This window comes from Mytilus galloprovincialis, chromosome 13, assembly GCF_965363235.1.
Source record: "Mytilus galloprovincialis chromosome 13, xbMytGall1.hap1.1, whole genome shotgun sequence".
In the NCBI taxonomy this organism is placed as follows: domain Eukaryota; kingdom Metazoa; phylum Mollusca; class Bivalvia; order Mytilida; family Mytilidae; genus Mytilus; species Mytilus galloprovincialis.
This window is the reverse complement of record NC_134850.1, coordinates 54,313,596-54,330,169: the sequence shown is the minus strand read 5'-3', so window position 1 is coordinate 54,330,169 and position 16,574 is coordinate 54,313,596. Positions and strand designations below refer to the sequence as shown.

At 33.5% G+C, this 16,574-nt stretch overlaps 1 long non-coding RNA gene across 2 annotated transcripts; it reads left to right on the top strand.

Annotated features, from left to right (window-relative positions):
* The first annotated feature begins 12,584 nt into the window (after positions 1-12,584).
* Positions 12,585-13,694, top strand: LOC143056760 (uncharacterized). Of its 2 annotated transcripts, XR_012972497.1 has the most exons (3): positions 12,585-12,786; positions 12,934-13,012; positions 13,576-13,694. It is a non-coding gene; the product is annotated as an uncharacterized LOC143056760 (long non-coding RNA). The 2 variants fall into 2 exon arrangements; XR_012972496.1 differs by having other exon boundaries at positions 12,585-13,012.
* The last annotated feature ends 2,880 nt before the right edge of the window (positions 13,695-16,574 follow it).

Genomic DNA, 16,574 nt, shown 5'->3' with positions numbered 1-16,574 from the left:
AAAGTGACATCAACAGAAAATTTAAGAATAAACACTGTTATATCATTTTTTTCGTAACAACGACTAAAGGTGGGATACTGATGACCAATCAAACAGCATAGATACAAAGGTAGAATACAGATTTTTAGTCAATTTGCCAACTTTGAAAACACATCAAATATGTTGATTTAGTACGCCAGAGGTCCGTTTCGTCCACAACAGACTCGCCAGGGGCGACCAAACCAAAACAGTCAGAAGACAAAACCAAAAGTTCCGAAGGGTTGCAGAAAAAACAGCAAAGGCAATCTAAAAAATATTGATAAACAGACGGTAAATAGTATGGACGTTAACAATCCGAATCGCATGCTTATCACTTCAAAATAAAACACATGCCTTAATGGCACTATTAGAATTGCATAGAGGGCACGATATAAACTACACACACGGAACTATTAGACATGCCTGGACGTCATAATAGAAACTGCACACATGGCACCATTATAACTGGCTGGAAGACACTATCGGATCTGTATACATATCACCATCGAAACAGCAAATACGGCACTAATAAAACTGACTGAACGGCACTATCGAAACTGTATACATATCACCATCGAAACAGCAAAAACGGCAATAATAAAACTGGCCGAACGGCACTATCGGAACTGTATACATATCACCATCGAAACAGCAAATACGGCACTAGTAGAACTGGCTGGACGGTACTATCGGAACTGTATACATATCACCATCGAAACAGCAAAAACGGCACTAATAGAACTGGCTGGACGGCACTATCGGAACTGTATACATATCACCATCGAAACAGCAAAAACGGCACTAATAGAACTGGCTGGACGGCACTATCGATACTCTATACATATCACCATTGAAACAGCAAATACGGTACTAATAAAACTGGCCGAACGGCACTATCGGAACCGTATACATATCCCCATCGAAACAGCAAATACGGCACTAGTAGAACTGGCTGGACGGTACTATCGGAACTGTATACATATCACCATCGAAACAGCAAAAACGGCACTAATAGAACTGGCTGGACGGCACTATCGGAACTGTATACATATCACCATCGAAACAGCAAAAACGGCACTAATAGAACTGGCTGGACGGCACTATCGATACTCTATACATATCACCATTGAAACAGCAAATACGGTACTAATAAAACTGGCCGAACGGCACTATCGGAACCGTATACATATCCCCATCGAAACAGCAAATACGGCACTAGTAGAACTGGCTGGACGGTACTATCGGAACTGTATACATATCACCATCGTAACAGCAAATACGGCAGAAATAGAACTGGCTGGATGGCACTATCGGAACTGCATACATATCACCATTGAAACAGCAAATACGGCACAAATAGAACTGGTTGAACGGCACTATCGGAACTGCATACATATCACCATTGAAACAGCAAATACGTTACTCATAAAGCTGGCCGAACGGCACTATCGAAACCGTATACATATCCCCATCGAAACAGCAAATACGGCACTAGTAGAACTGGCTGGACGGCACTATCGGAACCGTATACATATCACCATCGAAACAGCAAATACGGCACTAGTAGAACTGGCTGGACGGCACTATCGGAACTGTATACATATCACCATTGAAACAGCAAATACGGCACAAATAGAACTGGTTGAACGGCACTATCGGAACTGCATACATATCACCATCGAAACATCAAATACGGCAATAATAGAACTGGTTGAACCATCGAAACAGCAAATACGGTACTAATAGAACTGGCTGGACGGCACTATCGGAACCGTATACATATCACCATCGTAACAGCAAATACGGTACTAATAAAACTGGCTGGACGGCACTATCCGAACTGTATACATATCACCATCGTAACAGCAAATACGGTACTAATAAAACTGGCTGAACGGCACTATCGATACTCTATACATATCACCATCGGAACAGCAAATACGGCACTAATAAAACTGGCCGAACGGCACTATCCGAACCGTATACATATCACCATCGTAACAGCAAATACGGTACTAATAGAACTGGCTGGACGGTACTATCGGAACTGTATACATATCACCATCGGAACAGCAAATACGGCACTAATAGAACTGGTTGAACGGCACTATCCGAACCGTATACATATCACCATCGTAACAGCAAATACGGCACTAATAAAACTGGCTGGACGGCACTATCGGAACTGGATACATATCACCATCGTAACAGCAAATACGGCACTAATAAAACTGGCTGAACGGTACTATCGGAACTGTATACATATCACCATCGTAACAGCAAATACGGTACTAATAAAACTGGCTGGACGGCACTATCCGAACTGTATACATATCACCATCGTAACAGCAAATACGGTACTAATAAAACTGGCTGGACGGCACTATCGGAACTGTACACACTGCACTATTAGAACTACAAACATCGCACTATCGTAACTGCACAGTCAGTACTACATTTGTACATGCAAGGTACTATCGGAACAAAACACAACACACTATATAGCTTCGGAACAAAATACAACACACTATATAGCTATCAGAACTGTCGGAACTGTACACATTGCACTATCGGAACTGTGAACACCACACTGTCGGAACTGTACACAATGCACTATCGGACATGTGTACACCACACTGTCGGAACTGTACACATTGCACTATTGGAACTGCATACACATGACAGTCGGTACTGCATGTAATGAAAGGTAATGTCAGTATCGCATGCACGGAGTTCTGCAATTTAAATTTTTTACTAGTACCACTGGGTCGATACCTCTGCTGGTGGACTATCAGTCCCCGAGGGTATTATCAGCTCAGTAGTCAGTACTTCGGTACTGACATGATTTCACAAACTTTACTAAAATTGTCCGTTTATAAATTTTGAAATTATAAAGAATCTAAGGTTTCAAATCCCTCAGGCAAAGTTGGCTTTAGATAAATTTGGCTATTTATTTTAGGTAATTTTGACATATAGCTCTCCAACTGTTTCGGTACTTATACATCTTCGGATTTCAAATTTTGGCTTTGAGCGTTCCTGGTGAAGGTAAATTTCAGAAAAGCGATTCGGACGCAAGAAAGTTTAAATGTGTTGTTTTCAATATGTTATATGTGATTTTAGATATAATACATTGACATCGGATATCTTTTTATTTGATATTCACATAAGTAAAGGTTCTAACTTTGACAACTTTGACAATTATTGTATCACTAAGACATATTACATACGTCTAACAAGAGAAGATAACAGACAATATGCAACCCAGTGTAAACAGTATAAGTGTGAATTGTTCTCTGTGTTGAAGTTACATGGATTTAACTTTTGTAGTCATGAGGGATTTCTCATTCATGTTTATCTCTTGTACTGTACCAAATTCGTCTTCACTGTTATTCGCTCACGATATTAAGTTTATAAATAGGTCTACCAAACGTGCGTAGCCTCTGCTTTAAATTCAACTCAATTATGCCGCGCACAATGTAGAAAACTAAAAACTGATGAACAAAAATCCCTGTAATAACTGGGGGAAGGATCCAAGGTGCTTCTGACGGATACGTAGATCCTGCTCCACATATAGCACATGTTCATGTTAGTAAAAACCCAATATTAGGTCTGAATCGGATCATATGTGAAACGAATATTCCATAATGGTCAACACACTTGTAAAAGCGTCCGCAAAATTTACAAAGAGATGATTTCAACTGCACTACTTGGAACTCTTGATTTTATATTTATCTTGTGAGCAGCAACCCTCTATCAGCTAATTAAATAATTATAGGAAAAACAAGCACAGGCACTCGTCTCAGAAAAATATATACCTTTGCCTTTATATAACACAAGGTACTTAACTTGCATTTTAGAAAAATGTCAGATGTAGACGAAATTCCGTTATTTGCCGCTTTCTAGTCTGCCAACCCCATTAAAACTTGTTATATCGTAAATCTAAATTGATTAATCTTTACAATGGTGTATAACATGCCTACATTTGTTGTCGGAATCATCCGAGGCAATCATACCAAAACATGTCAATCGTAATAATTTTGCCAACCGCTGCACTATTTTTGCCGCTGAGGAACGATCACATTTCAATCAATCATAACCTTCTTATTACTGTTAGTAGACTTATCAACTAAGACTTTTTATAGAAAATAGTTTATCAGTAATATTAATGACAGGTTTGTAAAAAAAAATAGGTATATAATACTCCTTATACAGGCGCTGCTATAATGATGCTACAAAGAAATGGAAAGTTAACAATTTGGAAGCTGAAATCATCTCTTTAGTCGAAAACTTTTTATTCTACCGACTATCATGGTAAAGTATTAGGTGCAAGTCAAGAGATGAGGCAGACATAACTGTATCTGTTGTACTCTTACCTTCAGGTTCGATAGGGTAGGTGCGTTCTAAATAGTCACACAAAGTTTGAAAATAATTAGTGAGAGAACATCATCTATATAGCGGACAGTAATTTAAACGATACTGCAATATGGATATAGGAATTAAAAAAGAAAAAGATTGACTCAGTTGATTCCAATCGGAATGCAGATTGTAAGTTGAAAGACATGTCGCCAAAACGTAACAACTATATTGTCAATCAAAAAATCAAATGATTCTTTTACAATAAAGGATCTATCCCTTTCTCAGATCAAATACTGCTGAGGCAATCTTTGCATGCAGTTGAAAACGTGAGACCACGAATTGGTCGAACGATATGATTTGTCTGTGTACAGACTCAAAAGCAATCAATATTTTAAACTTTTACACAAAAACGTCAAGCTACAAAGATATTTTTTTGTCATGCATCCGATTTCACCTAGATAGATGCACACGCCCGATGAAGCTAATTTGTTTAGCGAAATATTGCGTGAATAATATATAAAATATAACAACTAATTTTATAACACTCATTAGTGTGTTAAAGTTACATTCTTAGACACTTATATAATTTAATTTAGTAACTGCATCAGTTTATTTACAAACTGATCCACACCTAGATAGATTGAATGTTGATTGTTGCTATTTTTAGACACTATATATATATATATATATGATCTATGTACGACCTCAAATCTGTGTCCGTTTCTCAAATCTATGCCCCATCGTGACGTCAATCGCTAATCTATGTCCGTAAAAAAGATTCGGCCTCAAATCTGTGTCCGATTTTCAATCGTGACGTCAGAGCTGAAGTATAGTATGCGTTTAAGAATATCCGGCTAAATTATTTAGGTGGTATTGATAATATTGTTTCAAGTACGGTCTTATATGCTTTTTGTTTTATTAAGTCATTTTTCCATGTGTTTGGTTAAAATCTTTGCATGCGTGGGTTATTATTGTATGACGTCTTTAAGAATGAAACTACACATATTTATTTTACTAAAAAAGACAGCAAAGAATGAATATTTGTTTGCAACTTCGACGTACTTCGTTTTGTCTTATGAATTTGTTCATATCGCTGTTTCATTGACATTTATACCACTTTATCTATGTTTTTCCTTGAATACTAGTATCAAAAAATCATTCTAAATTGATAAAAGTAAAACGTTCTTTATATTTGAAATATTTGTGAATCCCAATAAAACATATATCAATTGTTTGGTCTTAGCTGATATCTATTTAGTTCAAATGTAAAACTTGTAATAATGTCTTTAATAACGAAAATATTTCCCCGAGAAGAATCATTCTTTATGTTTTGGCACATTCCTTCTCTCCAGAAACCAGATGTAAACACTGCAGTCCCTTAGTTCATGGCTGGATTTGAATTATAAATATTCCCCAATAGTAGTAGTAAGTAAAGATATCCGATAATTGTCAGAAAACATTTCAAGAGGATAAATCTGTAGTTGACGTTTTTGAAAATATTCCATCAGTCCACTATTCATAACAGATTTTCCTCAAGTTTAAAAAACAAAACATAAAGCAATTTTAAACCATGTGTATTAATAGATAAAATGTTAACCTTGCTTTTGTCATATAATCCACCTGTTCAATGTTTGTTCGGTGTGAGTTAATACTCCGTGTTAAAGGCCGTACTTACACCTGTAATTGTTAACTATTCATTGTTTACTTGATGACGTTTTGTTATATGTTTTACGTCAATGAAAGGACATAGATTTGAGCCAAAAATGGCCATAGATTTGATTAAATAAAGGACATAGATGCGAGACAATACAGAACATAGATTTGGAACGTCTATGACGCAATATTAAAAAGGACATATGTTTGCGGAAAGGACATATATTTGCGGAAAGGACATAGATTTGAGGCCGGACATAGATTTGAGGCTTACATATATATATATATATATATATATATATATATATATATATATATATATATATATATATATATATAAGGAAGATGCTGGCATAGACAGGACACAACGCCCCTGTAATCACTCCGTATAGAGTTCATGAAATTTCGTTAAGGGTTATTTCCCCTCATTTTTATATTTTATTTGGATTTATGGGATTGAAAGGTCAGTTAACTGCAGTAGCTGTTTCCTCTCTTGTAAAGTTGCTATATGTACTATTAGTAATTGAATCGCAACATTGTTTGCTAATTGTCAATCAAACATGCAAACAGTATTGAGTAAAATCAAATATTAATCTGTTCAGATTCCTAATATACTATGATAACGGTTTCATTTCATTCTACAAACTTTTATCTTGCAAAAACAGCAGTCTTGAAAAGATGACTCGTTGATTCAGTAATATACAAGGTATAAAATTGTAATATGTAAAAAAATTGTTTATGGTGATGCTTATTTATTGTATTTGCGGCAGACGTTAAACAACCACCAATCAATCAGTCATTTACGGAGTCATTGAAGAAAAAGGTTTGTTTTGTGTTCATAGCAGCTGAGTGTTATGTAAACGTGTTGTTATGTTAGACCTCAAGAAATGATGATCATATATATAAGATAAAAGTAAAAATAGGAAACCGCACATACTTGTAAAAACACTTTGATTAACCGTGAGTGAAAATTTATTTTCTTTATTAAACATATTTATGTTTGTTCTTTCATTTAGCTTGATAAATGAACAATTATATACAGTTTATATCATTAAGCATTAAATAGATGCATTATTCTTATGCAATCATGATAAACTAGTACAAGTCAGTAAAGTTTATAATACTTATTAAATCAGCGATTAGGAGCTTGAGATTTCCCTTTGTTTTTTCTTGCTTATCGATAGTAAATAAAAGCAACAGTAGTATATCGCTGTTCGAAAGTCATAAATCGATTGGAAGAAAAGAAATCCTGGTAACAAATTAAAAGTGAGGAAAACACATCAACTATAAGGTGAAAACAACGAAACAACAGAAACACGGAAGTGCAACAAAAAACCAAAACGACAATGCAACACACACAGAAACAAACTAAAAGATAACAACTGCCATTTTTAATGCTTATATTAAAAAGGGAGAGTTGGTACCCACCAAAACATTAAGATGGTACCAGCAGTCAAACATCAGATAGAAAATATACTTAAATATAATCTAACGGCAATAAGGTGAATTATAGATAACCCATCTCTTTCTCCATCTGATTCGATTTCTGTATAAGGCTCGGTTGTGGAGATTGCAAATCCGACGTTAAATCTTGGGACCTTACCTGTAGACATTGTTCACTAATGATATGACACACTTTAAATATTTGTCTTTGTTAAATTTCATAATATTGTCCAGTGAAATATTGCTATTCGTTCTCGGTCCAAATAGAATTAAAATTTATTCTATCAGAAAATTTACGTCTGTAAACGTTATGTTTGATTGCTATGTTCAGCGAAACTATAAACTTCAGTAAGAATTCTAAACGACTGTCCTACAAGTGAGAGGTTGAACAGGGTTTAATTCACATTTTTTTTCATAAGAAAATGCCAGCACTTAGTCAAGAATGTGACAGTTGTTTTCCATCTGTTTGAGCTTTTGACCTTGTCATTTAATAGAGGACTGTCTGTTCTGAATTTTTCTTTTAGTCTGTATATTTGCTATGCTAATAATGAGACAGACAGGGCGGCCTAAAATGTGGTTAAATTTATTTTATATAGGTCATCAAAGAACTATAAAGTTACATAACATGTCAGGATAAGTAGTTTACAACAAGGTTAATGGCTATTATATATCACTATGTTTGGAAAGTAAAATACCTGCAAATAATGAAAATTTATTCTTAAGTTGTTAATGAATAAACATATTTTAGGTGAGGTTCTTTTGAATTATCCCTTAGCTGTTTTGCAAAACTTTTTGCAGTTTTTAGTCCTAATGCTCTCAAACTCAGTACATTATTTGGTCTTTTAACTAAGTAGAATTCGAGCGCCACTGATGAGTATTTTGTGGACGAAAGGCGCGTGTGGCACACATTTTAAATTTCAATCCTGGTATCTATGAATATTTTTTTAATTGTAGATTGGTTCTATTATTGAATCGTGAAAAAAGTAAAATCACAAAAATACTGAAATCCGAGGAAAATTTTAGACAGAAAGTCCCTAATTAAATGGCAAAATCAAAAGCTCAAACTCATCAAACGAATGGTTAACAACTGTCACATTCCTCACTTGGTATAGGCATTTTCATATAGAGAAAATTGTGGATTGAACCTGGTTTTATAACTATTTATATCTCATTTGTATGACAGTCGCATCAAATTCCAACATATTGACAACGATGCGGGAACCAACATGATAGGTGATAATGTCAAAATTAGGGACACAGCAGTCAACATTGTGTGATCACCCCAAACACAATAAAAACAAACAAGTATTTATCAAAGAGGCAAATAAGCATATATCAAATTTAACAACCTCATTCATTACTTTTTTTTAAGGAATGACTGTAATATTTTTTCTGTCTATAAAGAAGTAACATAAAAAAAATTGGTGCACACTGAATAACGCGCGTAGCGGGTAATTTAACAATGTGCACCACATTTTAAAATTCAATACGCCAGAAACGCGCCGTCCACACAAGACTTACCAGTGACGCCCAGATATAAAAGTTCGAAAGGCAAAACAAGTACAAAGTTGTATAACATTGAGGATCAAAAGTTCAAAAAGGTTGTGCCAAATACGGCTTGGGTTTTCTGCTTGGGATAAGAACATCCTTATTATTTAGATCAATTTATGGTATTGCAAACAGTAAATTTTATCAAATGAATATAAAAGATGTACATGATAAAACTGAAGTATTAACTAATTACAGAAAACAAAAAACCCTGATCCATACATAAACCAACACAAACAATAGATGCATCCGACTTAGTCAAACATGAAATGAATTTAACTCCTTATAGACCATTATCATTCTAATAAAATATTCTTGTCCCAGGACAAGCCATTAGAGCTTTTCCTTTTAAGCGCCAAAATTTGCATGCCAATGGTAGGATTTGAATCTTGAATATTAATAAAATGACGAAGGCTAATTTCTACCGTACTTTCATTTCGGCAAAATTACTACCTTCTTTTTCAACAATAATGTTTTTTTTTCACATTTTGTACTTATTTCAATATATATGCAACTGATTGGACCACTCAAATAGTAAACATTTTAAATAAAACAGTAGACAGAATACGTAGGAAGAAATACCTTATATAATGACTAAAGACCACGACCAAAAAGAACTAATTGTGGTCTGGGGCCTTCTAACAAAAAATAAATTCACACAAATACTGAACTCCGAGGAAAATTCAAAACGGAAAGTCCCTACTTTTTAAAAAATTAATGGCAAAATCAAACGACAAAAACACATCAAACGAATGGACGAAATGGACGACACCTGTCATATTCCAGACTTGCTACAGGCATTTATAAATGTAATAAAATAGTAGATTGAACCTGTTCTAAAGCGCTAAACCTCTCACCTGTATGACACTCTACCGGAATTAGTAAGATCGCTTTAAGGTAGACGTATGAATCGTTCTTAAATCATGCACTTTTTTAAAACATTAAGGACTGTCAATCATTCTATGATAGGTCTGGGGTTGCTTCTTGTTACACTCTTGAATCTAAAGACTCTCTTTAGACGTTCGTAAGATATAAGAATGCTTCTTGTTACCGGTCCCAGGGGTTAGTTGCCGAATATCTGCGGTATTAATCGCAGATATTTGATAATTTATATTTGCGATTAATACATTTAATTGTATTTTCTAGAGACACTCATCGTTGGGTACAGACGGAATATTGACCATCATATTCGTTTTGATTTTGAGTCTTATTTATGTAAATATTCCATTCCCTGTTAGTCGGATCTGAAGACAACTGATGACGATCCTGTTTTCTTCTTTCATCAATGATATTTGAACATCAGTAAATTAACGATGCCTCTATTTGAGACAGACACATTATTAAACTATGCAGCTTCTTAAGTATGATTCGCAATGTGAACTAGACGCGCTATATATATACTAGTGAAATAACAATGCGTACCAAACGTACAACTTCGGCAAAGCTAGATAACTAAATTATCGATATAAAGCAATATAGAACGCATGCACGATTGAAACAATTATAATATATGATACTGTTTCAAATAATAATTCCTTATATGAAAACATGACAAGACAAAATTGTATGATACATAAACCATGCAGAATATGATCATTCAATACATTCCAAATCAACTGACTAATGAAAACTTTATTTTGTGACATTGTGTTTTCCAAAACACAAGTTGAGTGATCCGTTTTTAGTTGGAACGAAATTACAACTTCAGTGGTTGTTATGTAGGATACCTCGGTGCAATGTGACACTTGTCTTAAACCATGATGCTTTTACAGAAGGTATTAATAACTAGAACATGTTAAAGTGACAGATAAATGTAAACATATGTCTTATCATAATTAAAACATATGTTTTATTACTCCACGTTCATTTTACATGTAGGAATACAAAATTACAGTAAAAGATGCCATATATAAAGAGATATTTTCTTTTCGAGACTAATTTAGTAGAAATAGCTTCTAACCTTAAAAAAACAAACAAGAGATATAAAGTGTACTTAATTCTAAGATTTTGTCTCTCTTTATATTACCTTAGCCGTATTTGGCACAACCTTTTGGAATTTTGGATCCTCAATGCTCTTCAACTTTGTACTTGTTTGGCTTTATAAATATTTTGATATGAGCGTCACTGATGAGTCTAATGTAGACGAAATGCGCGTCTGGCGTACTAAATTATAATCCTGGTACCTTTGATAGCTATTTATAAGCATTCCGGATTTGGTTTTTGGTGTCCATTTTGTGTGTTAATTTTTATTTTTTATTTAAGAAATGATGGTTATATTTTTTTCGGTCTATAATAAATGACCTCGACAATGTGTTGCACACTAGATGACACTCGTACTTCTAATCTAATTATGTCTATGACTTGATAACACACCACTTTTAGCCAATCAGAAGACGAGTAACATCAAAAGTTATATAATTAAACGATAAATATTCTTGAAATATAGATGTATGCTGATGGTGCTTCGAGAAATCAGGTTAAGTTATGTTTAATTTGACTCGGTCATTGCATTGATGTCCTATAACATATCAATCTGTAAGGTACCGTATCACCGCTATTCAAGAAAAATGTGTCACAATCGTACGTTCTGGTGGGGTTGTTTATTCATTAGTTTTCTATGTTGTGTCATGTGTACTATTGTTTGTCTGTTTGTCTTTTCATTTTTAGCCATGGCGTTGTCAGTTTATTTTCGATATATGAGTTTAACTGTCCCTCTGGTATCTTTTGTCTTTTATATTGTATTCCTGTGCCAAGTCAGGAATACAAAAAGGGTTTAAAAACTTTCAAGTCGTTATAGTTACGTTGAGTGATATAGTCGAGCTGTTGGTTTTATCAGATTTTATGAGCCTTTCTCCTTTTATCTTACCAAGGTCGTTAAATCTTATTTTTATAACAAAATTAATTTAGTTGATGTATATTTGTATACAGACAATTTTTATCACTCTTCTCGATAGATAAGTTTAAAATCCATTTGTGTCTCTTCTTTGATATTTCCTCTAACAATTCGCAGATATAACCAACCGAAGAATACATATGTAGCGTTAGACTCAAATAGGGTCTTCAAATGTGGATCGTCAGATTTTGTTTTTTCGGTGAGTGATATTCATATGGTTCGGTAGCTAATATAATATACATATTTGTGATTTTTTTTTCTAAACAGAATATTTCAAAATCCTTTAGGTGTAATACCACCAAATCATGGTACGTCACATCCGGTTGCATACGAAAGTAGGCCTAAAAAAATATTCCCTTGAATTTGACAGTTGTAGAAAATTAACCCTGCATTTCAATGCACTTAAATTTTTCTGAGTCGTAAATATGTATGTTGGGTGTCTGAAAGCATCATTCTTTTTTTATTTGATGGTCTTATAAAATATTTTGGAACGTTAAGGTTACATAGTTACCAAAGAAGGTAACCAGTAAATAACAGTGTAAAAATTGGGTTGTCTACCCTCGGCGGTGGTTACTTTCTTATATGCAATGAAATGTGGTGTGAAATTTTCACTGTATCACTGGAAAGGATTGAACTTTACACATGCAAAGTATTTCTTTGGTAAAAGGTAAATACTGTACGATTTTTTTAAAAGTGCCAATTTAACAAAGACTAATAGGGAAAAATCAATGGTGGTATTACACCTATTTAGGGAAACTAAATGTGCACTCGTGACCCTATTGTACTTTCATTTTTAAAAGTTATTAATAAACCAGTTCATACATTGTAAACATGGACTATTCGGAATGGATTTAGACACAGAAAGTACGTTTGAGGTAAAATTGCATTGAAATGGGGGTTTACGAGTGTTTTCTTAGTCAATGGGTGGACAGACGAAGCTGTATTTAGATTATTGTGTTAAATTTTAAATTACCCTTACAGTTTTTGTTTTGTTTATACAACATGTGAATTTTTTATTTCAGTGTTAACCATGTTCTGAAGAGCATTCTGTTGAAAAATCTTATATGTGAATTGGTCTGCAGATGACACTTCATCATTAAAGTATGTATCAACTATCATCATGTTTTTTTTTTTTTTTTGGCCGCAAAAGTTTACAATTTGCCATTGTGCCGTCTACATTTTGCACAGACAATAACTCATCTAAACACTTATTTGTCCTGGATTTATACACATCAGAATCCAGTCTCACATACTTAAACTTTATAATTCTTACCAATTATTGTTTGTACCAGCAGTCCAAGGGACATAACCCTTTTTAAAAACATTTTGAGGTATTTTTTATTACTCTTTCTCCCCATTTTCTAATGTAAAATACAAGAAAGTGGACTTTTTGTGTAAATCTATTAGAAATATACTGTTATGAGTAAATAAAAAGACTTTGATACCAGTAGCAATAAATGATTGACTGAAAGGGAACCGTTATTACTCACACTAGGGGAACAGACCAAAAACTCAAGTTACACATAAGGGCTTATAGAAACTTCCGTGTAGACTGTTAACATTTATAGAGACAGTTCTTTCAGCTAAAACACTTTAATTATTGATTTAACATTACATTTATTTCATTTTTGTGGGAAAATAATCACATTTGTTTTATTTTTTAGACAAAAGATATCAAGTTTTGATGAAAAAGGAAGGAAGGAGGAAAAATGGACCAAAACAGACCAAAACAGACCTTCAAATGAACTCTAAAAGGTGCAATAAAATTGTTTATCATCTTAAAGTTGTCTTTTGTATTCTATTTAATTGTTTGAATGCATATATCATGAGTTTATGATCAGATATTAGTCAACACTGCATTTTATAATGATACACTGAAATTAGGATTTTTCGAAGAAATTGGACTGAAATTGCCGTAGGATATGGCCTTACATTATAGTGATTTTCTCTGAAACTATAGTTCTGACTGAGACAAAACTTGACAGTTATGCTTGAAATAACTTGCAATTGGAGGGGGAAAAATTGCATTAAGTTTATTTGACATTTAGGTGTTCTTTAGGTGTAATACCACCAAATCATGGTACGTCACATCCGGTTGCATACGAAAGTAGGCCTAAAAAAATATTCCCTTGAATTTGACAGTTGTAGAAAATTAACCCTGCATTTCAATGCACTTAAATTTTTCTGAGTCGTAAATATGTATGTTGGGTGTCTGAAAGCATCATTCTTTTTTTATTTGATGGTCTTATAAAATATTTTGGAACGTTAAGGTTACATAGTTACCAAAGAAGGTAACCAGTAAATAACAGTGTAAAAATTGGGTTGTCTACCCTCGGCGGTGGTTACTTTCTTATATGCAATGAAATGTGGTGTGAAATTTTCACTGTATCACTGGAAAGGATTGAACTTTACACATGCAAAGTATTTCTTTGATTGAAATAAAGGTAAATACTGTACGATTTTTTTAAAAGTGCCAATTTAACAAAGACTAATAGGGAAAAATCAATGGTGGTATTACACCTTTACATAGCTTATAATTTGCATATAAATATTTCCCATTCAAATATACATTTAAATAGTTACGTGAAAGATGTTTTTATATTTGAATTTAGTAACAAGTAGCCGTCGCGTGGTTTGTAGTATGCATTTCATGATTATTTAATTATTTCCTCTGAACTAAAGACAACGTTCCATATACACTAATGGCTATTTCTAAATGTTTACAATGTTGACACTATAAAAAAATATGTCAAGTATGTATGCTTGGTATATCGGCCTGCTTTGTTGGAAAAATTTACATAAAACAAAAGTAACCATGTAGTGTAATGATAAGAATCATTCTGCTTAAGAAATGACTTTTGTTTAGCTTCAGATATTAGTGTTTAATGTGCCGGGTTTTTGTTCTTGAGAGATCTTATGGATACCATGGATTGACATTCAAACCCCTATGTAAAAATGGGCGAACCATGATTAGCAGAATTTCATTTACAGTGTACACAAACCTCTAGCCTTGGCCTAACACTTGTATAACATGATCCTGTAAAAAAATTCATTGCATCGGCAGAAAAAAGAAGAATTATAACTTGATTTGTTGTCATCCTTTATCAAACCAAGGATTTTGCAGACAACAATTGTCTTTTGCTGCTATAGCTTTAAGCAGTAAATAAACAGCTGTGAATAATTGTAGCTTCTGGTAGCTTTACGCGACGATCCAGGTGCTAGGACGTCTTCTTGTATCAACAGACTATTGTAAACATTAATTTATCACATGCGTGCTTATAAATAATATGAGACAAAAATAACTAGAGACGACATAAATATGTCCAATGTCAAGTTCTTGTAATTGACGGTAATGTATGATATAAACTTAAGCAAATATTTGAAGTATACCATATAACAGTTTATATAAATCATGCAATGCTATTGTTTAGTTTCGACTTCAATGATGCTGAAAAATATCTGCAACCGATACAGTTCTTAAGGATGATGGCTCCTTTGTCTCAAAATATCAGCTTTTTAAAACGCTATTTAAAATTGATAGTTTACAAGTGTATATATAATAGAATTCAAAAGGCAGAAAAAATATATATTAGGCCCATGGCCTTATTTGTGAGATTTAACCATTTAAAAATTGCGACAAACATTCTTTAATTTTTAGATTGTTTAGACATTAAGCATTTACTCCTCTCTTCTATAAAAAAAAATATTAAAAATATATGAAAAGTAACAAGAATGTAATAACAAATTTTGAAATTGCCTTTCAAACTGTATGTCATTAAATTATACTTATAGAAATACTTGTATGAAATAAAAGTATGAGTTATAGCAGGCAAACGTTTCATTGACACTTCATTGATAAAACTAGAGAATTCCGATTATTTGACAAAAAAGTCAAGAGCAACTACTATCCTTTCATTATTTTCCTCTCCGTCCTTAGTCTCTTGTTGATCGTTATCATGCATGTAGGTATTCATGTCATTTCCTTGTTCTATATGCAGAACATTTTGGTTGTGGTTTTCACACACGACGTAACACGAAGGCCATTTGTTTAATTTAAAACAGACATGTAATAAATTGCAGATTTTTATCATAATATATGTCGCATGTCTTGTATCTCATTATGTTTTTGACTCTAGATTATCCATTACAAAATAAGAGACAAAGCACTGCCCTTGATACAGATTTCAGCTTGCTAGTTAAAGATGTCGGGAAAAAATAAACCCATACATCAGTTTTATATGAAGAATGGATATTTATAAATTGATCATTAATTATTTTGCTTGTGTTTTATTCCTGATTGACTTATACTTTCCCAGCTCTTGTTGATTACTTTGCATGATCATAATGTGGTCCACTTGATTTCATAGATCAGGTGTTCATATGTGAAATTCAATAAAAAACACGTTAAATATTTTTGCAAATAGTCTGAAATAATTTATTTTACTCAGCAAAAAATAAAATTCTGCTGACATCATATAGAACAAAACATATCTCTGAAAGAGACATAAACTGCTTATACCGACGTCTAAACATCATAGGAGAAACAACCACTCGAGATATCTCGGCTTTATCTCCATTCGCATCAAAGACATGAACAGTGGTATTTCATGCAGACGATAACAGTTTTTTGTAGGATTTAGACTTTATGGCGATATATAGTTAT